Source organism: Phalacrocorax aristotelis, chromosome 20 (genome assembly GCF_949628215.1).
Source record: "Phalacrocorax aristotelis chromosome 20, bGulAri2.1, whole genome shotgun sequence".
NCBI classification, from domain to species: domain Eukaryota; kingdom Metazoa; phylum Chordata; class Aves; order Suliformes; family Phalacrocoracidae; genus Phalacrocorax; species Phalacrocorax aristotelis.
This window is the reverse complement of record NC_134295.1, coordinates 2,653,713-2,679,344: the sequence shown is the minus strand read 5'-3', so window position 1 is coordinate 2,679,344 and position 25,632 is coordinate 2,653,713. Positions and strand designations below refer to the sequence as shown.

Sequence of the window (25,632 nt, the reverse complement as noted above, 5' to 3'; positions counted from 1 at the left end):
CTGTTTAACAATTTTGCAAGTATATTAGATTAGCAATTATCCTGTTCGGGTTTTAAATTCTAATTTCACCTTTTTTCTTACTGCTGCAGGATGCAATATTCATGTACTGTTAAATCAAATACTCCATTAACAGCACCAGAGATAAATATTGAATTAATGGAATAATGCAGGTTAATAGTAGATTCATAGGATAACGCTGGAGAATACTGTGTATGAATTATGCCAGCAGCTGAATCACTGACCCTTGCTGTGCTCTGACTGCAGGTGCAATAAAAATAGCCAAAAATGCTAAGCTATCTGAGATTTAAATATTTACTGGGAGTAGGTGATAGGTCATGGATGTGGACAGATGCTTAGAGGAAGCTAGGACAAGCCATAAGCACTGAATTTTTCAGGCTCTCCCTTCCTGCTGAGAAGTAACAGAATCCACTGCTGGCTGCTGCTGAATAGATGCTCATTTTCTACCCCAGAATCCTCCGTTTCCTTCAGCCCTGCCCGGGCCGGGGCACTTGGTTCGTATTTCCTCACAAAGGCATCTCATTAAGGCTGCGTAAACTTCTGCAGAGCAGCGGCCAATCAACCAAACCATCTTTTTAGCCAAAAAAATAACAACCCACAAACCCCCTTCGGAAATGGCCTGAGGCAGAGACCCGCCGCAGCCCGGCACAGCCCTGCGGTCGCTGCCTGCAGCGGGGCTCTCGGCGGGTCCCGACCCGCGCTAACGGGGGCCGGGGAGGGCTGCTCCGCGGGCCCTGAGCGTGACTGACGTGCCAGACTGATTTAATGTCCTGCTCCGACCGGCCAGCCCTCCCCAGCCCATCCATGATCTGGGGCTGAGCGGCTGGACGGACACAGCCCACCTCTGATGTGCTGCCTTACTGACCGGGCAGCACCAGAAGCGGTGCAAGGGACTGTCCCCTCCTGCCCGTGATGAAGCCTGAGCAGGCAGAATCCACCACCGAATGAGTGGGAAGGGCAAACAGCCGACCAAGATGTGCTTTTAAACTGTCCCCATGGCTCTGTCCTTAATTTTCCTTTTTGACAAGTCTGTCTAGTGAGTTGCTATATTTTTATGCTTGGATTCATGAATATTTCAAGTAGGAAACTCATCCTGAATTTGTTTCTTTTTTGTCTTTTCTTCCAGGAAATGTATGTGTGCAAACTCCCCCTAATTTATGTAAATACGGAGGCGGAAGAGTTTCACTTCATTGTTACAAATTAAAAGTTCCCTGACATTTCCAATTAGCTGGAGAGAAAAGCAACACAACTATAAATATATCACAAAGCCAGCAAGTCTGCTCTGGCATAAACAGCACGCTCCCATCGCGACACCGAACGGCGAGGCTCCGAGGTGTGCTTGTTGGAGCGGAGATTAATGGCCTGGTGGCCCGTTGCCCTGGGAAAGTATTAAAGAATTTGTGGTGGTGGGTGGCTGAAAATTTGGGCGCAAGGGCAAAGAAACTGCAATTAAGGCTAAACCAAACGCAGTGTTGCCCTTCCCGGCTGAGCCGAGGGTTAAGCTGGGGAGGGGAGTATGTGGTGCGTCGGCATGGTGATGTTCCACAGGGTCCTGGCTTCTGCAAGACAAAGTTGATGAAACGCACTTGCCCGTGACCTGCAAAGCTGCTGCTGTCAGGATCACGCTCACTGTAAACATCTCTGCCCAAAACACACGAGCGAGATGGGCAACTGCACTGAAGCGAAGGAATGGAGGCCAGTGGGTTGCGCCGTGAAACGAGGGCAGGAAGAGGACCACTGCCTTCCCACAGGAGCCCCCCGCCCCTGATTTATCCCTTCCTTGAAATCCCATCTGGGCTGGACAAGGGGGGCCCCAGAAAAGGGTAGAAAGGTGGAAAAGTTTCCTTTGCCCTATGGTCTCTCCATAGAGGTCTCCATAGAGGAGAGGCACTACGTGTGGAGGTGAGCCCAAAGGGTCGGGTAGTCGGTGCTAAGCAAGTTCTGCAGAAATTTATGACACCCTCTCCTCCCCAGGATAAAAAGGGTGCAGGAGCCATATAGGCACTGTGGGGCGGTGCACGCTGCAGTTCTACCTCTGCCCTCTTGCCTGGGTGTCTTCTACATGGGCTCTACCCGTGTTGTCTGACTGTGAGCGGCACGGCTATGGCGGGGGGGTCGGAGAAACGTGAGGCAACGAGCACAGGCCTTCAGGGGAGTGCCATAAATCTAATCCTGTATGATGGTTTTGATTGTATTTAAGACTTTTTGAGGTGGTAATATGAAATATCTCATGCCTGGTTGCTCGGCTTGGAGGTCTCTTGGCTTCCCCAGGGCATTAGGATGCCTGGGAATGGGCACTGCAATGCTTGGCATCCCCCACCAACGCTCCTTCAAATGCAATACCGCCATGCTAATGTTCAGTTAATGTTCAGAGTTAACGTTCATGCTGCCGCCCCGGTCATTTCCCAGTGAAGGGCACCCTGGCTTTTGGTGGTGGATGTCTAAAATTCCGGCGACATCATTTCCCATTTTACAAATCCATCAGGCTGCAGACACAGTCGGGTACAATGTGTTCAGACATCCAGTGCAAGGAAAACTAATAATAATACTGATGCTTTTTATTGGCTTCACACACCATAGCTTGTACTTCTCCCTGGGGCCAGATAAAAGTTTTGTGTTGTTTAAGAAAAAGCCCATTTTGGCACCGTGGCTGGCAGAAATACTGAGAGCTTCATTTCTTCCCCTTCCCCCTCTCTTCCTCCTCTTGTAATCTTTGATAAAGAAAAAAGTGTTCTCCAAAAAAAGGTATGCTAATTAACAATTAATTCTTTTATCTTATAGTGCCAAGACTGTAAGACCTGTAGAAGATGTAGAATAAAATTAGTGGTAATTAGCTTTTTAGAGCATTAAATAAAGTGACATGAACGATGGAGAATTAATGTTATGCATTTATTTTTAACAATATTTATACAGGCAGTTTTTGAACAAGGCCCTGTGGCATTAGCTTTTACTAATACAGGGAAAACAACAATGAGAAATAATTACATTTAGTCTGCATTAAGACAGCACTATGCAAATCAAAGGAATAATGAAGAGAAGCCTGTTAACAGGGTTTTTGAAGGCTCTGTACTTGAATATAATATTTGGGCTTTGTATTCCTCTGAAGAATTCAGAAATTACCACCCTCCATCATTTCAAGCCACAGGCATGTGGCTCTGGATAAACACCACCGGCATGAATCAGAGCCGCCAGCCGGGTGAAGGTTTCCACAGCGGGGGTTTGGGCTGTGCCCTTTGCTTCAGCGGGGACCCCCTTGCAGGCACCAGTGAGCAGAGAAGTATGCACGGCTGCATCTCCCACTGCTCCCCCACGACCCAGCCGCAGCCGTGCAAAGTGGGGCATAACTCAGCGTTTCTCCCTCCAGTGCCTGTTGAAAGACCTCAGTGAGGTGCTGTGGTTTCCAGAAGGGTTAATGCTGTCCCCTGTAACCGAAGCGTGCAGAAAGGCTCGAGATCATGTATTTCAGCACCAACAAAGCCATTTTTATGGCTCAATATACTTATTCTTTGCTATTGCTGTTTTGGTCTTCTGGGGCACCTCTGGGAGCTGGTCTTCGCCATGTTAACATGCTCGGCGTGTGCCTACTGCCATCCAAACCTCTTCATTAGTGAGCCCTCTGCGTGCACAAGCTTCCCTTCCCTGGGCCGCTCACACGGAGGAAATCTCCCGCAGCTGGATGTTCGTAACGCTGGGGCAGAAAGGGACAGAGAAAACAAAAATTTGGCTCCTAATCAGCTGAAACACCCCCAGATCATCCATCTTCCATTATCGCTCCAGCAAATGTAAGAGAAGAAAATGGGAAGATATGTGAAACCTTGTTTGTGTTACACAGTTTTACTGCTAATAGGGTGTGCTAATTAAGAAAGGAGCCTCAGCAGATGAATCCTTGAAACAGTTTTTAATTAACACTCTCTCCAAAGTCAGAATCCGAGGCCAGCGCGGGGAGCAGGGGAAGGGTCCTCCTGGTGCTCCCCCAGCTCAGCACCCGTAGCAGGAGCCCGGAGCCGTGCCTGCCGCCCCGTCCCGCACCCGGGCTTCCAGCCGGCCTTCAGAAGTGCCTGTCTTAATTAAAAGAGAAAAGGCATCGGTGACAGTCTTCAATCAGGCGTTTAATGAATAGCTGACAGGGCACTTAATGCAATCAATCCATTGTCGTTTCAATGAAATGACAGCAGGATGTATATTAATGTCCTAACCTCTGTTTCAGAGATCTGCCGGGGGACGCTGAAACCTCCTGTCAAGGTTCTGCAGGGCTCGATCATCACTGTCTCAGGCATAAATCGCAGGGTTTGAGTCGTGCCAGGTACGTGGCCACGGGTGACCCACACTGGGAGAGAAGCACACCCGAGGGACTACGGACGTGGGTGACCAACGCTTGAGTGGAGGAAAACCAGTAACAAGCAAAGGGCAGCATCAGCCCTTACTGGGTACAGGCTTAGATGGGGTGGGGGGGAGAGAGAAAGTGTTTGGCTTCAGCTGAGCCCCAGGGAATAGGACGTAATGTGTTTTCTTAAGTGTTTTTTAATAGTCTCCTCTTTTTTCTTTTTCCCCTCAATACCCAAATCAGACACCAGAAGTTGGTGTTAATTGGCAAGAAATTAAATTAAGCAAAAATTCCCCAAGTTGAGACTGTTTTGCCTGCAGCAGGCTGCTACAGAGCCTGTGCTGGGCTGTTGCTCTGCCCTCCACCCCACACAGCCCTTAGCCTTGCCTGGGCTGTCACTTCATGTACACAGGGTGGGAGCTGGTTGTTATCACCCTGTTACCCTGTTTGCTCCTTTGGTTCACCTATTGGGGACATTCTTGGGCTCCGGGGTTTCCCCTTGTAGATCGGATTAGAAGGTAACGATTAAGGTTGCGATGTCTGACACTAGGTTCTGTACATAATGACACCTTCTAAAGCTGATCACTCCAGTTTGCTTTTAACTCTTTGGTGTAACCACCGGTCTGTGTGCTGTTGGTAGCGAAAAGGGCTGGGTCCAACTACCAACATCGCCCCACCCCACCTCCTTCAGTAACCCCGTCCAAAGACCAGAGCGGGAACCAAGTCTGCGTTATTCCTTCTTGCAAACAGGGAAGCCAAGAGTTTAGAATAAGCAGAACTTTCTTGGGATGGGAAAACAGCAAAATAAGAACTCAGGGTGACGGCATTTATGTGTTAACAATCCTCATCGAGACATTTCTCCATTCTCCTCTTCTTGGAGAGGAAATTTTATTCCCTGATGGACAGCCTGGAAGATGATGATACTCCCCTTGCAGAATGATTGCAAGGTAGACAATGACAGTTCAAACCCTTGCCTTGCTCTGCCAGTCTCTTGACAACACTAATGGGACTGCCAAGAGGGCATGAGAGTGTTATTTTCTCTCCACAGTCCATTCAGAGCCAGCCTTCCCACAGAGACAGCCCCAGAGTCCTAGTTAGGCTTTAGTGGTTGTGATGACTATGGTGTGGCTGCTTGTCCTTTATCTTCAGACCCACCTGTCTCACTCCCGTCGGGATCATTCGGTGGTAATTACAGTCCTGTGACCTGGTAGGCTCTTGGGAGATAAAAAGACCCATTCCTTCCAACAAGATAGAGGTCACAAAACACTCAAATTGTGTTCATTTATGGGATCATTCAGGGAAACAGAGCTGTAGGTGAGGCTCAGAGATATCGGAAATAGAAATCAGACAGCAAAAACAGGCAGGCAGAGAAGCCTTTGCCATGCCCTCTTCTTGGAAGAACCGCTGAGCGATGCACTGGGTGCCACTTAGGCCCTTGAACTGAAACAACTGTATTTTTTTAACAGCCTCCTGAGGAGGAGAAATTAAAATGGTGCGTCCAGTCCTGATGTTGAAGAGCCGCGTTCAGCAGTATTGGGTACAAGTTGCTGTAGAGAGGGGACCAAAACCACTGTGCTCCCACCTGCAGGTGAGTCAGACCGAAATGTTGATCCAGGGAGGAAAATGTTTCCTGAGCCCACCTTCCCTGATCCCTTTCTGCAATTTTTAAAAATTTCTCTTACTGCATTTTTCTGATAAACTCTTTCTTTCTTCCTGCATATTTAAGTTTATTTCCTATCTCCCACCTGCAGCTGAACGGCTGCACTTCTGCCAAGATCACACATAAAATAAAATTAGGAAAGGAGAGATCAGCTAATAAGCAGTTGCTATTCATTATGGGAAATTACAGCTTTCATGTCTTCATAGACTAAACGCCTGTCAGCTCCAAACCAGGGACCTGTTGCATCTAAATACCTTGCTTAAGTGGGTGGATAGGCTTAAAACCACTCCACATCATCCTTCTTTTTAGCAGAAATTGCTGCTGCTGTCCTCGGTGTCTGGGAAGAGGCACAAGTGGTACGTGGAAGGTGGACAGGGCATTTGCTTCCCCTGTGGCCCCCAGTGCCTGGTCATTGAACCTCATATGGCAGCACCAAGAAGTGACTGTCTCCAAAATGCCACAGCAGCTTCGCCAGTGAAGAGCGAACACCCTGAGCTCCGTCCTCATCCGGGTGAGCAAAATTTTCATTGCAGAGGTGGAAGATGGCCACTGAATTAAAGATGGTGGGCAGCTGCTGGAAGATGCACTGCCTTTCTAGGCTGAATGTGCATGCTGCTAGTAATAGCTCTGGCAGCCGCTGTCCTGCCACTGGGCTTTGGTTTGTGTTACAAAGGAAGTCTCTTTTTACAGGCATGGGAAATGAAGGCAAGAGGCACAAGAAGCAACCTGAGAACAGTAGATCGGGGCAAAACGAGTGATGTGAATCCCAGGCCCCCGAGTCCCACTCTGTGTCTCAAAGGGCTTTGCCATCTCTGCCTCTTTCATTTATTACCAGCACATTGTGCTTCTGCAAGAGCATCCTATTTCAGAAGAATCACCCCTCTGAAGACCTCTTTTTTGGGACCTCCCAGGCCCACTATCCATCCTAATTCAGAAGTTATACTCTGGCAGGCCATGCTTTCCATGGGCTGGTTCAAAGCAAAGAAAGCAGGAGCGCTGGCACGGTTGTATGCCCAGGAGAACGCGAGGTCTAAGGTTTATTTAGGACACCTGTGCCTTGTGTCCTGTGCCACTGCACCTGAGAGGTGGGCAATGCCCAATTTATATGGTCAAACTTACCTTACTTGCAATATTCCACTCTCCATCGCAGTTTACATGGAGCCGCTCTGTAAGAGGGATGGAAACTCACCTTGTCAGGACATTTTTTTCTGCCCTCTTGTAACAAAAGAGCTTTTGAATGTCAGAGCTTTTGAATGTCTTTGTAAGAATTTCGTAAGCAGAGCAGTGTTGGCCCATTTACAACGAGGAGGGCACCTGTGGCGAGCCGGGGAATATCACTCTTTCGGGTGTTTGGATGTCACAACTAGCACAAAGCCTCGCTGCTTTTCCACGCCTGCTCGGGGATTTTTGCCAAACAGCATTTTTGGGCTTCTCAGAGCTCCTGTTTTATACAGGGACAAGAGGGGCCCACTGGGGAGGAGCGGGTACCAGTGCTGCAGATACTCACCAGGGAACAATAGGACATAGAATACAAATGAAATAACTCCGAAGGCCATATAACCTAGATCAGCAATGGCGCAAAATCCCGAGAGCTCCAAAGCACACAGCTCAAATCTGGGGAGGGCTGAACACTGAGGCCACGAACTTGCTCCAGCTATAGAGCATCACCCCCACTGCAGCGATGGCTGCAGGACATGGATCCAAGCACAGCATGGACAGACACACGGCATGCCTGGCTTCCTACATAAGGCAGGGACACATGATTACAGCTTTTGGCCAGTGTCTTCTGTTCACACACTGAAGCAGAAATAAACAGAACATTGCCAAAAACAAAGCCCCAAGTGATGTTGGGAAACATCAATTGCCTCTTACATAATGTAAACCAGTCTGGCATCCCCAGGATGCTTGCCTGTATGTTTTGGAGCTTGCACAGTATTTGAGAGAGAGCAGACAGTATGCTAGGAGGTGTAGCTGTTGCTATGGCTCCCTAATTACCTTCTGCGAGGTTACCATAGAGAAAAGCCCAGAGCTGTCTTTAGAAGAAATAGCACTTCAACTTTGTTTACATGGACTTTTCAGTTTTTAAATAAAACTTTACATGAGCCAGATATTGAGCCTTGAGCCCACTGCAGAGCAGGGAGGATTTTATCACTGCAGAAACTAAACAAATATTTCAACATTTGTTTCCCTATTTCATGTTGCACTGAAACAAAAATATTTGGGGAGGTGGGGCGAGTTGCTTGGTTGGCTAGATAGTGAGTTATTTGTTTTATGGGCTTTACTTTTCCCCCTTGAGAGACCAGAAAAGTTGAGAATTGTGTCTGGGAAGAGACAGTAAGAGTTTGGGTGTTCAGCAGGGACAGTCTCTGCTGCAAGGCTCAGTTATAGCAATGGAGAAGCTCCGACAGAAATGCAGCAGCAAGGTCACTCATCCAGAGTAGGTGACGGGCTGGCAGCAAGGGCATTTGCCTGGACCACAGAAGCCAGAGGTTCCAGTGCAGACACTGAAGAGGCCCTAGGGAGCCTTTAGCCTTTTGACCTCAGTCATAGCCAAAAAGAAAGCAGCCTTGTCCTTGATTATGGGGCAGTCAGGCCCCATTTACTGTTTCTGGCCAAAACAAAAGAGGTGTTGTAGGTCAAATAAATGTTTGCTTACAGAAAAGATATATTCCCTCAAATAGGTTAGGTTTGAACAAACCCAAATCTCCAAACAAGGACCTGCTTGGCAGAGCCATGGCTTTGTCCAACACTATCCACTGCTTTAGAGCTTCCTACGAGGGCAGGGGAGGTATGGATCTGAGGCAATATAAAAGCTGTTCATCGTCATGACACTGCAGAGTGGCTTTTTTTGTGGGAATAACTTACATTTACTGCACTAAAAATCCTTTTGTATTGCACAAGCAGCATAAACGATTGTAGCACTTAGAAGAGAGCCAGCTCCCATCAGCAGTCTCTTGGTAATGGGTGGGTTCATTGTGCAGGTCATTAGGTAGGAAGGGAATTGAAGATGCCACCTGGGACCAGATGGCTGCGGTATTTTACAAAAGGCATCTCAGGATCACTAAGCACCTCATCACCATAGTCACAGGCTGCCTCCCCACATCACCGAGGTCCTGAGGCTCACCTGCCCAAACCCTGGCTGTCTAAATGGTTGGCACCAGGATAAGCTAGTCATGCAGTCCCCTTTTCACTTCCACACCTCACCCACCTCAGGAGAAGGTGGCATGGGTGACCTTCTGAAAGTACCGGGATTGCACAGCAAGGGGCTTTCTCCCATTCCGTGCGGGTGCTGGCAGCCCAGGCCTCTCGCATGCGGTTCCAGCTGGTAGAGTCAGGGCTGCCTGGGGTGCGTTTCATCTCTTCTTGAAATAGGTGTCTACACTGGTTAGAAGAATTGCTCCTCATGGTGCCTTTCTCTCTTCACTGACTTTGAAAGGAGTCTGCAGGGTCTATTTGAGCCGTAGCAGCACACTTCACTGACTTCTAGCTAAGTGAGATGAATCCTATCCTGAACTTAATTGCTACCTTTAATTATTTTTAATATCTAAAGTGGCTGTGCATCTTAGTGATGAGGCAAACATGGAAAATCCACCATTTGACCTTGTGAATTGGCCTCAGCAATACCATTGGCCCTGGAAACTTTGAGGGACGTGGATAGGTTTCAGCATTTTGAGCAAAGCCAGGTGAGGGTGGCCACAGCGTTAGTAGTGGGCTGAGAACTGAGACGTGATTCCCACAGGGCATCGCCTCCCACAGCTTCGCTCAAAAGGAAGTGTGGAAAACTCTCCTTGCTCTTGCAATCATGCACATAACTTTTCACAACACTGTCAGAAAGACAGAGAATGCCATGCCCACTTTTTGGCATCAATAATATAATAGTTTATTAATTCTGCATCAGCAGGAGTTAATTGGCTGGGGATAAATTATGAACGTAGCAGGAGCAGGGGAGGTCTGTATTCCTCTCGCTCACAATAAATGAAATTGAGTATTATTAATACATAGCAAGATTAAAGCAATTTCCCTCTGATTCATGGCTCCTGCTTTCTCTAAAGACAAGTGAGGTGGACAGAATTGTCTGCTTCTGCTTTCAAGTCTCAAGTATTTCCATCGTATTTGCGCTTGCTTTCTGTCCTAATGAAGAGAGGACAGTTTCTGCTGGCACCTAAACCCAGTGGTCAGAAAAGAAGGAAATCCACTCTGCAGTTGTGGCATTGTTTTGTGAAAAATTCCGGTAACGTTTTATCTTACTTTATTCATCTTTATCAAAGGATAAATAATAAGTTAAAATTTCTCGTGTTAGCTTTTAATATAATCTAAATTAAAAAAAAACCAAACCCTCGAAACAAATCAAGCTGACTTAAGGACTGCTAGTGAATAAAAGAGTACTGGTGCTGCTTTACACTGTGTGCTGGCATTGAAATGCTAAATAACCTGCAGACAAGCGACACTTCCAAGATGCTCTACTAAGAGAGGTCATCAGCCCTTTTCAGAAATAAAAGGAGCAATTCAGTGTGCAAACAGGCTGGTGAGTTGGAAAGCAGAAGACCCTGGAGATCACAGGGGAAGCCAACAAACAACCGCAGAGTCCCCTCTGCTGAAGGAATGCATCATATGGGGAGGGACCTTCCTTAAACAGGGGCAAAAATGACAGCAGAAGAGAAAGGTTGGGTTTTTAACATTGGAAAAATGACAAGCTATTCAGGCTCTCCAGAACAATCCGTGGCTTCTAGAGCAGTGGAGGTAGTGGGGGACCACCTGCGGGTGGAAGCAGATGTGACGATACCAGGGACTGCTGGTGATTCAGTTGGGTCAATGGTCCTCTTCAGTTAGGTTTGATACTAATGCATTCATTTTGCTCATTATTTGAGCGATATTACGGGCATGTTTCCACGAATTAGGCAGCCCCGGCTTAGCGAGTGTGGCAATGTCTCCCTCTAGTAGCTGCCCCTGGCAATGAAAATTGCCTCTAACCTGCTGTTTTCGAATAAGTGAATTTTCTGTTTCCCCATAAATAGAGAACACTGGCTCTCACCCTGAGGATATTTGGTTTGATTCCTACTGTCTATACATCTCCTGTACGGCTCACTGCACCAATGTATCTCTGACTGCAGTACATAACAACGCATAGCAGTAGTCCTGGCTACTGAGGGAAAAATGTACATTGTGTGAGAGCAAGGAGGATCCAGCTCCATCTGTCCTGAGCTTACTGTTATCATTTACATAAGTAAACATGAGAACAAGGGAAATGTGAGTCATTCCACTCTGATTCAGAAACATTTTACACCCTGCCAGCATGAATGGAAATGCCCCAAAAGAGCATCAGACAACAGATCTACCACCCAGCCCATCAGCTATACAAATGCGTATGTCAGGTTCTCTCTCCATGTATTTTTTGTAATACTTCACCCCAATTTCCTTTTCCTAGCTCTGCAATGACCAGGTGCTCAAAAGCTAGTCATTTTTTCCCCTCAATGATACCAATTGTTCTAATAGAAGCTATTACCTCTCCCTGCACACCATGTCTCCATGGAATCCTTAGACCATCATGGTCAAAGCACCACTACCATTTTCCTCTCTTGCACATCTGTCTCATTAACACTCTTCCATCATTCGGGTGCCTCACCACATTGTCCTCCAGGAGACTTCCAGCAGCCCTACCTGCAGAGCTCTGCCCCCGCTTTCTGCAGGCTCATACCGCCGATCATTCACTGTCGCATTTCTCTCCTCAGCAGCCCATGAAAAGAGTCAGAGGCATGACCTTTTTTACATTACTGCGCACAAGAGTCCGCCTCCGTACCGGCACTCTCTGACTTTCCCCCTGTGCCCTCCCTGTCTTCCCCCCTGGATTTCACAAGGCCCCTTGGTGGCCTGCCACATGCCCAGAGGTGAGCGAGCAGGCTGACGGCTCTACACCAAGGAGACCCAAAGGCGGCGACGTTTCTTTGGTTTTGCACTTTTCTTTAATCTCATACCAGCAAAGAACGTGCTTTTAGACAGAAGATCAAAGGTCCAACTACTGCAAAGGAGTTGCTGCAATCAAATTCAAAGACTTCTGCCCATGCTCCCCACGCGTTTGTTTTATTTTCTCCTGAAACCAGGAATCAGCACTCTGTTTCTCTGCAGAACTGTAAATTGAAACTAAAGGGTAGATTGAAAAGGAGCCGCTTGTACCATATAACCGGTGACCTTTGTGAAGAACTTTAATGCCTGAAACATCCTAAAATTTGTTTGGAATCGGTTCAATATCACCTCAGCACAAGGCAATCTTTATATCTGAAAAAGGCTTCAAGGAGGAACAAGCTCGTCTAAGCCAGACTGGCAGTGTTGCAGGTAGGATTTTGATTGCAGGAGTGCAGATACCACTTCTCCTTAATGGGACTGATGAAAAGCTTCAAATGTATTATGCTTTACATGGTGTCACTTTTATTTTGGGGTGTGCGTTTCCTTTTTTTCCCCCTCACAGGTGCAGGTTCATCACTTCTGCTGATGCTAATGGAAATCACACGTTCTTGCTGGTAAACAGGGCCACAGAAAGTTACACAAATCCTTTTATCTTCAAGTCAAGTTGGAAATGGCTTTGTCTAGAATAATAGAGTGCATGTATCAGAAAGCGCCCCAGTCTGAAGAGGGTCTTGCAGTACGTTGGAGAGAATGCTCTGCTGAAGAGGCGTGTGGTGATGTAGGGTGAGTCATTTACCCTTTGCATTGAAGGTTTTTTACCTGTAAAAGCAGGACTAACCCCCTTTTCCTGACCCGATTTTCCTCATACTTTTCACAAGAGTCAGCTCTTGCAAGTGATTTGAATCATATCTAATGCAGATCTGGGTCTTTCCAGCATCTCCACCCTCCAAGAACAAGCAGGACCTGAGCTCTTTGGAGTTTTGCAGCATGGACTAGTGCTCAGGTACAATTTCTCAGGTCTGATACCACCATGGCACAGTGCCCTGAATGGAAGCTCTGTCAGTCAGGCTGATGCTCAGATCAGCCTTCCAGCGTACCTGGCCAGCACCAGGGGTTTCCACAGGCCTGTACCAGTGGCTGCAAGATGCCATGATGTACATGAACCCTAAACTCAGTTCCCAGGAGCTGTTGGACCCCGAAAGAGGTGCACTGGGGAGAGAGCAAAAAGCTGCAGCAGCCGGGCAGTGCTCTCTTGCTGGTTCTCCCATCCCTGGACCGTGGGTGTTCCTGGTGTCAGCCACGGGTATTCTGCTCCTGCTGCCACTCTACAGTGGAGATATCCCCATTCTGATACGTGGATCATCTCACAGCTGCTTCACTTCTGAGGGTGTAAATTATATCCCTGGTAGGCCAGGGAGAAGCTGATGCTTTGCAGCTGAGCTCAGTGGCTTGTCAAAGATATCTCAAAAAAAAAAAAAAGAAGGAAAGAATAAAAAGGGTTGGAATCACGAGGCCTGTCAGTCCAGGAGCGAGCAGCAGCTGGTGCTGGCCAGCACTGACACGGTGAAATGAGCTGACGGGCTCGGGTCACCAGGGGTGTTGCAGGTGGACGCTGCCCCATGTCCCACATGTCACTTATCCCGGTCACTGGGGAGACAGCACCGTCTGCAGACGCAGGCGGTTACTGTAAGAGCAGCCCATGGCAGCAAAACAGCTGTGCTGAGAGCTTGAGCTGCAGTCTGGAGGAAACACCTCCACTTCGGTGCTGACATGATTTTGGTTAGTGCTTGTCAGCAGAGGCATCGTGCTAGAACAGCCTGGACCCCCGCTCCTGCCCTTGCCTTGTGCTCAGGGCTCAGTGGGCCAGCAGTGCACGGAGGCCTGGGCCAGAGGTGCTGACGCTGGACTCCCAGCCCCATGCCTTCTCAGTGACACTGGCTATGACAAGAATTTGAAAATTCGAAACTGGTTCTTACTGGTCCCAGCTGGGCAGCTGTACCCCGTGTGGAATTAATGGCTGTATTGCTTGTCTGAGCTCCCGGGAATGACCGATCCCTGGTCAGCCGCCCGTCGCAAGAGAAGCACCACTGGAGACCTGGCTGAGACCCAGCTCCTATGATTTTCCCCTGCAAAGACATCCTCATTTTATCCATTTCCCTTGCAATAAATTGAAGCTGGGTTTCCTCCTCTGCCAGGAAGCATTAGGAGATCTTTGATTTCTGACCTTGCCTCTGCCTTGACGATTTGCTCTTCCCTTGTATTTCCTGACAGCTTCCTCTTTTCGAGTCTGCTTCTGCCCTAGGCTGCGTTCTCCCCTCAGGCATCGCAGCGCTTTGGTGCTGAGGAGTGATGGGTTAGGAATCGCTGATGATTAAACGGATGAGTATGAATGCTTCTCTTTCCTTGTCCTTACCCTCGGTACCCTGATTGCTATCACTCTCGTGAGCCAGGCGTCCTCCATCTGCAGTCAGGCCTGAACTCTGTGTGATGGATCACCCCTCCAGGCAGCTAAACAAAGTCCTCCATTAGCTGCCAGAGCCCTGGCAGTGGTAGCACTGTCAAATTGAGTACCTGGTACCTGAGGCTACTCTACCAATAGACTTCACAAGCAGCGAGGCAGGCATGCCTTCGTGCTTAGATGATGCTCTCCAGAATGGATGATGGCAGGCAGTGCAGATGGGAGGGGGGAATTTGATTAATAAAAGAAGCAATTCTTACTCCCCCGCTCTCCTCTCATTACTGGCATTTGAAAGCCAGGATTCACATTTCTTCTAAGCTCTGGTGTTGTGTACAGATGTGAAGCTGTGTCTCTCGGGAGTGCTTCCACCAGCAGAATTCAGATGGGAGGAAATGGGCCGGCGACACCCAGCAGACAATAATCTATTGGAAAGTATCCTCTGCAGATGTGCTTCCTCTTCATCAGCACTTGTTATTATCAATAGGATTCCTTCCCTTCTGCCCCACGCTAAAAAGGGACTGATGTTTTATCTTGGGTTTTTTTTTTTTTTTTTTTCCTGAAGGATGAAACAAATGAGTGAAAGAAAAGAAAGAAAAAGTATCCGTTCTGGGTGGGACCGACTCCCATGCAGAGGCGATGAATGAGCCTTCTGGGTCACACCAGTTCCTCTGAAGCCTAGACACTAGCTTTGCTAGGCAACATCTGTAGACTTTAGGTTTTAACCGTGACGTGCCCTGTGCTGACTTTCACCCTCTGAACGTTCACCCACAGAACATTTTTTTCCTTCAGAAGCTTCTCCTGGGGAGGCTTCGGTGCTGCCCTGAGGGGTAAAGTAGCTTTGTGGACCATTCCTTCTTAGCAAGGCAAGTCTGCGGCAGGTCTGTCGTCCTTCTGCCCCGTGGCCCTTTCACCACACAAGTGTCTTTTATCAGTCAGGCTGCGAGTTCTTCAGACACGGCACCTCTCTGCCTGTCAGAGGGCAGCACCCAGTTCATCAGCACCCGAACTCTGTTGGGTCTGGGGGGGCTGATGCACCAGTGTAGGCGCTCAGCCTGCTCCAGATGAGCTCACGCTCACAGCTGGGACCTGGGCTTTTACTGTCAGCTCTACCCGTAAGTGATGCTGTCGAGCCTTGTGCCTGCTTGTGCCTCTCGGCCTTCCAGATGTGAGAACGGGGGTGCCGCGGTGGGCGAGATCTCTCGGGGTCAGCTGCAGAGCAGCGCAAAAGCGGAGGTGGCGCTGCCTGAAGCTGCAATGCGATGAACCGAAACGATGAAGGAATGTGGAGAGTTGAAGATAACCAGCATTTCAGAGGTCCTGCAGCATTTAGTAATTTAATTTAGTAGAAATTCATGGTGCTGGTCTTTGTAAAGAGCTGTCCGCTAGGCTCTGTGAGAAACCTTGACCCCAGCTGAGCTGGGAGCAGGCTGATTGCCCGGAGGGGTAGAAGGCTGAGGTCTGCTCACCGCTGAGAACCTTGGGCCATCGCAGAGCTCCTCAGGAAACCAACACCTTCCCTGCAGAAAATGAGGTAGGAAAACCTGTTGTTAGAAGTGGTTTAAGTGAGGGACATTATTTTGGTATACTGCATTTATTTTTTTTTAAGTGGAGGAACATGAAACTGGGGGGGGGACCCAACCCCAAAACAACCTCCCAAAAAATGACAGTTGGCTGTCTTTCAACACACTGAAATGATACTGTTTCTTTCTAACTTAATCTGTGAATCTTGATATTATTTTTTAAGCAAAAAACATTTTTTGCTTAAATGTTTTGGTGTGTGGCCCTCCTCCCCACTGCCTTGCAGCTACTGTATTTTTGTCTGCAAAAAAGTCTGTTTTTCCAGTTCTAAAATCCCAAACCAAACATAATGTTACATTAACTTGAATCCAGAGATATTTTCTGATGGCTCTTTTTGGAAAGTTGTTTCTTTTTTAGTAGAGTTCAAATATTTTCAGGGAAAAACAATGGCAAAAATTCATTTTTAATAGGAAGGTCTCTTATCTAAATACTTCATTGAAGAAATGGTTCCAGCGTGGTTTTATATCACTACATCTAATTTAATGTATTAATCCTTCTGAGCACTGGCTTTCATTTAAATGACCCTTTTTCTTTATTTGATTCGGGGGGGTTAGTGGAAAAAATCAGATTCTTTTTTAGAGGGAACAACTGCAGGAAAAGGTTTTTTTCTTGAGCAGAATGAAAATGAGAATTTAAATGCTTTCTTCCACCCTGGGAGTTCTGGAGAAGCTTTTAAAAAAAACAACCAAACCAAAACAAGAGCTAACCTCAAACAGTTGTTTCTGTTTCAAGTAGTTTGTTCTGGTTTGTTTCTGCCCCCGAAACAACACCTGTCCCCTGGCTGCTGGGGCAGCCCTCGCGTTTACAAAAGAGCAGGACCCCCTCTGACTTCTGGGAGCTCCAGGGATCCGGGAAGACCATGAGGATGCCCCATGAAGCTGAAGCCGTCCAAGAGGTCCTGGAGGGGAGTGAAGGGACGCTCTTGCTGCAGCCCAGAGAGGCTGGAAACCCTGGGGGTGGTGGCTCCATTGCATCGCCTTGGGTACCGCATTCCCTGCTGGGGAGAGGTTGGGCTTTAAACAGGACCCCGCAGGCTCTGGGTCCAGCCTTTTGCCGGGGTTTGTGCCTCTGGTGCTGGCAGCTGAGAACTGCTCCCCGCTTGAGCTCTGGGCGTTACTTGTGTCGCACAGGCCACCAGACGTGAACCGTGCACACCTGGGACCCTGCTTCAGGCGGCGAGAGTATGCGGGGCAGGAAAGCTGGATTTTCTTTTCCAGTCTGTCTTTGTCCTTCTCTAAATCGCTTCGCTCCTCTCCTCATCCACCCCAGCCTAAGGCAGGTATTTCTACCCAAGACCAAGCAGATGATCCCTGTCAAGCTGAGCTCGAGCCTCACCACCGTGTAATCCCTGTATCTGAGCCAGACACAGCTGGGTGACCTGGAGGTGAATGAGTCTGCATCCATCCCACGGTGCCAAGGAGCTCTCTCCTTAGTATTGATATTTTCCTACTTCTCATGCTGCTCTGGACAAAACAAATCAACAACAAAAAAATGAGCCAAGCCGCTTGATTTTGCAATCTCCATAGATGTTGGAGGCAGAGACGGCCACAGAATAAAGATATCCTGTTCAGAGGAAATAAATAAGATGTTGATTGGCAAGCTAAATCCTCCACAGTGTTGCTGCCCGTATGACTGGAATCCCAAATGAGCCAAACTGCAACATGTTTTATGCTGTTTCCGCACTCCAAATGCATTTTTCAATCTATTTCCTTAAGCCTGCAGGACTGCTGTCTCAAATTCCACTTCCCATTTCTCTACTTGGACAGAAACACTAAATATAAACTCCTTAGCGACAGCACCTTTCATTTAATTTCTCAGATTTCTAAGCACATCGGAAGGGTTAGCATGTGTTAACAGAGACATTGTCATGAGATAATGGCCTGCTATTAGAGGTTTTTTTTGCTTTTTTTTCCTTCCTTTGGCCATGGGCCATTTTCCTGTGATGTGGGAGATGATGTCTTGCAGTCCCTGGATGTATTATGGGATCAGCCCTGTCACACAGTCCAATCAGTTCTCTGATCTCTCTTTTGAGAGAGAAAAAACAACATCATCCCTGTGGGATGTTTGTGTGCTGGCATAACAAAATCAGGCCACTGAAGAGGGAATGGCTGATCCCAGGCTGAATAAACCCTGAGCGTAAAGATCAGCATCCCCAAGGAGGGCACTCTGCAAGAGCAGGTGGGGAGGTCTGCCATGGAGGCACCCTCTGCCGTTAAATGAAAACCTGTCTCCAAGGGAAATGAAGCTACTTGTCCTCCTCTGCACAGCCTGGAGAAATGGAAAGCATCGGCCTAAGCAGATAAATGTTGAGGTCAAAGTCTAAGGATTTATCAACTCCAGTTAGAGTCTCCACTTGCCTCTCTTTAAGGAAATAAAGCAGCTTAAATGACCTGGAAATGTTAAGTCTGAGATAAGCAGCCAGGTGAAACAAGACAGAGGAGTTGGAAAAAGGAGTGCGGGCAGCAGGGGAGAGCTTAGTGCTGCCACAAGGACTGCCCACAGCCGGCTTCGGCCAGAGGAACGGCCCAGCTTCCTTCATCGCCATCCTTGTCTGGGAACCAGCCCGCCGTGGGAGAAAATGTTCTGGCTGTCCTCGGTATGAGATCAAGGATGGAGGTTGCCCCTGTGGAGAAAACAGCCTGTGCAACAAGGCATCCAGCGCCTTTCCATGAGGTCTCGTTCATGCACTGCGTCAAGGGATGCAGACAGGGAGATATGAGAGGAGGTCACAGCTTTCTGAGCCCTCCTGAAGTCTGATGGTAGAGAAGCCGGTTTGGGACCAAAAGCCTGCTGGCGCAGGCCTCGTGTCAGGACAGAGTGGTTGCAGAGGATGCTGTAATGCCATTAATCTTCTTGCGAGGACTTCTGTGCAGTGGTGCAGAGTGGTGACAGCCAGCTGGGTAACGTCAGGATCCAGACAGCGGCAGCCAAGCTACAGGCTTGTACCAACAGGGGCCAGGAAAGAGTCTGGAGCAGGGATGTTAGGACAGAGTGGTATGAGTGGGAGGGGACATCTGGCGGTCCCTGGTTCTGCACTTTGCTCAGAGCAGGGCAAACACAGAGCAGGTTGCTCAAGGCTGTGTCCAGTTCATCTCCAAACACTTCAAGTGTTCCCTGCCATGAACGCCCTCTCCTGAACCTCTGATAACTGAAAAGCTCACATCCATCCTTTACTCGTGGCCAGCTCATGCTGTTTGGTTTGGCCGTCCTTGTTTCCTACCTCCAACGTCACTCCCTGGACCCGGGGAGTTCACATCGCTTCTGTGCCTTCCCTTCCCTCATCTCAGGCTACCAGGAGGCAATCGGACCACTCTGCTCAACCTCAGGGATAATTAATGCTCCCAACACAAAAAGTGAGATGGGAGCGCTCGTTATTGCCATTCTGGCTCGGCTCAGCACCATTTCAGGAAAGAACCAGCATCTTTTCCTTCCTGTTCCCTCCAAGAACAGGGCCGAGAGGCAGCACAGGGGAAGAGTCCCACCGGCCCGGTGGTGCACAGAGGACGCAAGATACGAACCGGGTGCATCAAACTGGGGCCAAGGAGTAAGCACGGCCTCGGTGCAACCTTCCTGTAGCCCCCTGCTACCCGCAGCTGCCGCTGATTCCCGGATCAGTGCCGCACACCCGGCAGAGGTGCTTGGTTGTTTGTTTACCTTTTTTTGATGCAAAGGTTAAACAAATCAAACATTACTGATTCAGTGCAAATGACAGAAGGCTAAGTGGTGTTATCTTTAATTACTGTCAGTGTCAAGGAGAACAATTGGGTAGTGGTGTGGGGGTGTAGGTCTGGTTTGGGGGCGGCACGTTGTCATTTGTATTCAGATGGGGACATCTAGTGACCACGGTGACATATTGCAAGGATTGAGCATCCCGGCGCTGTGTGAGGGAGATGGAAAGCCTGGCTTACAGCCCCCTTGCTCTCCTGAAAAGCAGCTTTTGCATTGCTGACGCTGCTCCCCCCACCTCACCTTCACCTGCTGCTGCGAAGGGCAGCCTTGAGAGGATGTCCCAGGGACACTCTGCTGGCCTAATCCTGCTGCCTCCAAAAGGATTGTGGGGTTTTGTGTTTCTTGCCATGGTGCAGGGCTTCCCCAAAGCCAAGTCACTACCACGGGTTCCCTAGCAGGCTCCATCCAGTGCTGTGTGGGGCAAGGGATGTGCCCTATGAGCAGAGCCCAGCACAAGCATTGGGCTCCTCTGGGTGCCCAGGGATGTACATGGTGGCAGGGATGTTCCCGCACGCCAGGGGGTCTGCGTTGTGTGAGCCTCCACTGAATGTGACAGGATGTAACACGGGCAGATGGGAGGGATGGGGCCCCCATGCTCCCAGTTCATTTCACAAGGCGCTGGGCAATGGCTGCGCCCAGTCCCTCCCCACCTCTGGGTCCACCCTGTGGTGCAATGCACTGTCAGAAAAGCCAACCTGACTCCTGCTCTGTGTCTTGCCCGTCCAGAGCTGTTTCTTCATTCAGCACACGGCCAAGGCTGCGGGTGGTCACCCGGAGCCAGGTTTCCTGCAGGGCAGGTCTGCATCTGACCGCACGCACGTGGTGTGGGGGCCTCTGATCCCACCAGCTGCTCTGCTGAGGGGGGGTTTGCCCCTCTCTGCTGTAGCTGTTGTCCCAAATGTCCTCTGCTCAGGAAAACTTACCTGAAAAGTACGAGCACAGCTTTTTCTTTTCTTTTATTCATGCTCCGAGGCAGCCAGCCTCATCCAGGCCAGGAAGCTGCATGCCTTTTAAAGCAATGCTTCTTTCTGTCCCTCATCCATCACGCTCCCTTTTACACACCCAGCCAGCTATCTCCCTATTTTCTCAGCATCTGGTGTTCTGAGGCTTTCCAGAATAGGCTGGGGATATGGAGAAACTGGAGGTTTCGGTTAAAAAACGTGGCCCAGTATGATCCTATAGAGTGTGAGGCTGTGACCCAGACGTGCCCTCAAAGCCCCCGCTGCCTGTCTGGAAGAGGACTCAGCTCTCCGAGCCTAGCCATGCGGAGGGGCCAGCGTGGGGAGAGGAGAAGCATCCCAGTCCCCTTGGTACACCCTGGTGACCAGGAAGACAAAGGCTGGATCCTGTTTCAGCCAAATTCCTACCTGCCCTTGCACCCCATCCCAGCACAGCATGTGGGGGTTGTCTACAACGTGTCATCTCGGACGGTCGGTGTTAAGCAGATGGAGTTCTGTTGGCTTATGCCAGCCCGATCTCACCCCTCCCTCCCCCCAGTTCTGATTTTAGGGACAGGCCCTGAGACATGAAGGAAAAACACCTTTCTGTCACTACAGACTCGGTGAGCTTTCTCACTTCGTTCAGTTATTACTAAAAGAAAACAACCTCTGGCTTTGAGAAGTTTCCATCACTGTCCTATATGCTAAAAAGATTGCAATTCAGTTCCAAATATACTTTCACTTCTGCTATTGTATCTCTCTTCCCGCATTTATATCTACCTTAAATTTTCTTTTCCCCTTACACCTGCTGCTATCAAGATCTCCTACATATATATTTGAAATTAATCCTTTATTTCCCAGAGTAGCCCTTGCTACCAGCTCTAGCGGTAGCACCAGTAATTACTTTCTTCCTATTAGTTGGTGAGACACTGTGGCTAATTTGTGGGTACACTGATAAAAACCAGAAGTGTCAGGTGATTACTCTGAAGTTTAACTGTGTGAAAGGTCAGGGAGTGATTTCCCCCATGTAGGTGGTTTATTAATTTTCTGCCTTTCTGAAAGGTCTAACAGCAGTCCCTGAGGCTCCGGGGAGCCGTGGCACACGATGCGAGCGCAACCGCTGCAATACCCATTCATGTTCCTTGCTGCCTGCAGAGATGCTTGTACATGGTAATTCGGCAGGAGCCCTCCATCGCTGTGCCAAGAGTCTGTTGGTTGTGGACAGGTCTCCATCATCCAGGGTGGAGAATCAGAGGTGTGTGAGTGTGCTCAGAGCTGTAGGAAGTAACGCCCCTCATATTGCCTCGCTGTGAAACTGCCTGTGCGCCTTGTCCTTCACCTGCCTTCGGGTAGCCCTGGAGAGCAAGGACTCTCCCTCCCTCCCCATCCCTACAGCGCCCTGCACGATGCATCGAGCACTTCACGATGCTGCCTGCTCTGCATCCCTAGGGCTCGCTTTCTCCATCCAGAGGAGAGTGATAGCAATCTGATCTCCACCGAAGAACACAGCACTACCTGAGGACAGATAACAATAAATGCTGAGCAGTTATCTCTAGTCTAATCTACACAGTATATAATAGTGGGAAGAGGCCACAGAACAGTGAAGTACCACAACAACTGTAAAACTCGCAAAACAGTTCCAGCCATGATGGGTGATTAAAAAATAAATAAGTCCAAACGACTATCTGAAGTATGAAGCCACTTACAATTTATGGCCAGAGCTCTGATCCTTAGCAAGTTCATCATTAAAGGAATTACGCAGGGTAGTGTACTCTGGCTTGTTGAAGTCTCTTCCCAAGTTGAACATAAAACGACAAATAATAATTTGCACAACATAAATTTACCAGGATCTTAAACTGTCTGTTCACTGAATTACCTCAGAGGACTAAGAGGGAGGAAGCTCGCTGCTTTTCACAAAGAACAGTAAATTCATACAGCCTGAGACAGGTTTCGCTGCCTGATGTTGCTTGGAGAAAATTCATAATAATAACTGGTCTGCTACCTACCCATTCATTAGCAGCAATTACACTGTATTAGTGTTACAAATTGCTATTGAAAGATGTTACCAAGCTAGAAGCCCTCGGTTTAATTGAAAGCACTTTTTTATTTGATTACTAATGGCCCTGTGTTATAATATCAATGACCTGCATGAGAAAATTGCTTCCCCAGTGGGATCTTGTTGGCAAAAGAGCTCTGCTGGAAGACAGAGCTTTCCTCCTGCCCTTGGGAGCAGTGGGGGCCTCAGTCTTTCAAGGGCCTGCTCAGCACCCACAGGGAGGTGAGGAAAAAGTGGTCAAGGATTTTTTCCATACCCAAAGGACAGAATTTAATAAATTATTCCGCCAAAAGATCTAAAGGAACTTGGGACTTGGTGGCAACGTTGGTCATATGTAGGATGCAGCAGCAAAGAGAGGGAAAAGAATTTCCATGTCTGCAGAAGGACGATTTTACAACCTCCAGCAGGGAGACTTTCGCTATAAGCCCACTGCTCCACAATTTCGGACGAAGAAGTGGGTTTTTTTCGTTGTGTGCAACATCTTTTGTTTCCAAGATAAGCATGTAATTAGCTGAACGAAAATGCAAAGGGAGGCTCATCTAGTAGGTTTCCATCTTGCTGCCTTTGGCGATCCATTAATGAAGTCTAATTACAATGTCAAAAGCCTATGTTCTAGCCCAGTGACTAATTGACTTTGGAGATGCAAGAGCTCTTTTGTTGTTTTAAGCCAGGAGGGAAGGGAGGAAAAATAATTGTTAATTAGTTTAGTTCTGCTTTATCTGTAACACAAAACAAAATATTAGTTACAGAAACAATTCTATGCCTGATAATATATCTTGGCCCTCCTGCCATTGCAGGGCACTGCAAAAGTGTTCTTTTCTGTTTACACCTGCAAGTTATTTATCGCCCACTCCTACAATGTGTTCCTTGAGGAGGATTTTACTGTGTGAAGTAGGTCTGGTGATGCCAAAAGGTTGGCTTGGATTGAGGTTTGCAATGAGTAAGGACCACAGTACAGAGAAATACGAAGATTGCCACTCGACCCATTGATGGGATGGATGGGTGGCTGGACGGATGGATGGACAGATAAACTTTGGGAAAGATAGCTAGGGAAAGACAGGTGTAACGCTAGGCTTGCCAAAAAACTGAAAACAAGAGCTGCTATGTCTGCGTGTAGGGGCGTGTCTTTGCAGCATCCAGGAGTATTGCTCTGAAATAAGGGAGCTGGTGATTTAGGAAGACACTGTGTCCTCTAGGTCCTTCCTCAAGGTGGCCGGCAGAGGTTTGGAGGAGCAATGCTTGGCATATCCATACCCCAGTTTGGGTCACTAGCCCCCAGGCATGGTCCTACCTAGATCAGCCTCCCTAGAAAGGGCTGAGAATGGTTTTGCTCCCCAAAGACAGTTATGGAAGTCGTTGGATTACACCGGCAATGGACGAGGGAGGCTGAATGGATGCAGTTTCCTGTGGAGGTGAAGATCCGGCCCTCACTTTACATCAATTTATCCCGTTATCAGAGAAAGTCAGCCAAACAGCTTAAACTGCCGAAGAACAACAGTAATATCTTATCATGTAGACATTTCCATGGGTGCCATGACAGGAATTAAAATCAAATCTATCTTTTAGTTTCTGAGACTATTAAATTTTACTTTCAAGGCATTTAAAGAATAAATAGGCATATAAGAAAATTAACTACAGGAGCTCATCTCCATGACTGCCAAACTGATTATAGCTGGGAAAAAAAAACCCAGAAAAATAATACTGTCATCATCTTATCAGATGGAAGTGAATTGCCTCTGATCAGCTGTTAGATTAAAGAGACATAGGAGAAACAGGAAAAGGAGAAAAACAGAGTAAAGATTAAGAAGTCCAGAAATATGTCAGGGAACCTGGACATTGCATTAAACCATGTATTCCCTGAGGACCAGATGAGTACTAGGCTGTATGAACATGACAGAAACAGCCACTTTACTGGCCAGAAAGTTCTATTTTCTTTGAAACCTTGTGTCACAAGAAAACAATTTCAACGTAGCTAGAGTCTCATCTCATTTCTGATGGCTCCCAGGTACACCCATGGCTTCATCCCCACCTCATCTGGTGGGAGCAGCCTGACAAGCAGTGAGGTTTCCAGCCCCTGAGCTGTGGTTTGCACAGATCCCTCCGCATTTCTCAAAGCCCAGTTGTTTCCTGAATTTTCCTTTGGTCAGGAATTGCTGTTATCTGTTTTCCTGGCATTGTCATGGTAAAAAAAACCCCTCTGACTCATCCCTGGGCATACGGTGCTGGAAGGATTTTTGAGCCCAGTCCATTACCCAGCGAAACCAGTAGGGGCCATGGTGAGAATTGTTTATTTCCATCATCTTTGATGTTTTCTGGGCTATACTTGAATCCTGGTTTCAAACAGGGAGAGATAATAGGATCAACAACTCATTAAGCATCAGTGAAAAGATGACACATAGGTTTGTTTAATCAAGTACTGGACCTCCAGGTCTTCTCATCCACAGCCATTATTCCTGACTCATGGAGATGAACCATTACAGCCCTGTATGTTCCTCCTTGTTTTCACACCCACCTCCTGGATTGCTACTCACTTGCTTCCTCACCAGTCCTTCCCATAGCTTGTTTGTATGATGCTTTTTGTCTGCACAAATTCAGGATCCTGGCTTGCAAATGCTTTTTCCTGGAATTGGCTGCAATGCTGTGCTGAATCCCAATGTTATTCAACAGCAAGGTGAGATTCTGCACTGTATCAGGAGATCAGCTGCGGATAGTCCTCGAGAAAAAGAGAATTCGACAACCAGAGCATGCAGGAGCGTCTTGTCGTCTGCTTAATGTGGAGGTTTTTCTTCCCCCATTATAAATATATTCTCTTTAAGATGAAAGGTGCTTCCACATAACCAGGAAAAATGATCCCTTGGATGGCAGTAGAGGAGACTCAGTTGCCCCGTGTGAGGTGTTTATAAGTTAGTTGGGTAAGTCTGAAGGAGTGGTGATCTATAACGAGAAATAAGCTCAGGTGCTGCTTTGTCT

At 48.0% G+C, this 25,632-nt stretch overlaps 1 long non-coding RNA gene across 1 annotated transcript; it reads left to right on the top strand.

Moving 5' to 3' along the window:
* The first annotated feature begins 1,704 nt into the window (after positions 1 to 1,704).
* Positions 1,705 to 19,968, top strand: LOC142066778 (uncharacterized). Its single transcript, XR_012663787.1, has 11 exons — positions 1,705 to 3,800; positions 4,226 to 4,321; positions 5,225 to 5,289; positions 5,809 to 5,930; positions 6,315 to 6,513; positions 6,693 to 12,332; positions 12,466 to 12,686; positions 12,838 to 12,906; positions 14,175 to 14,286; positions 14,698 to 15,892; positions 17,209 to 19,968. It is a non-coding gene; the product is annotated as an uncharacterized LOC142066778 (long non-coding RNA).
* Positions 19,969 to 25,632: the final 5,664 nt, after the last annotated feature.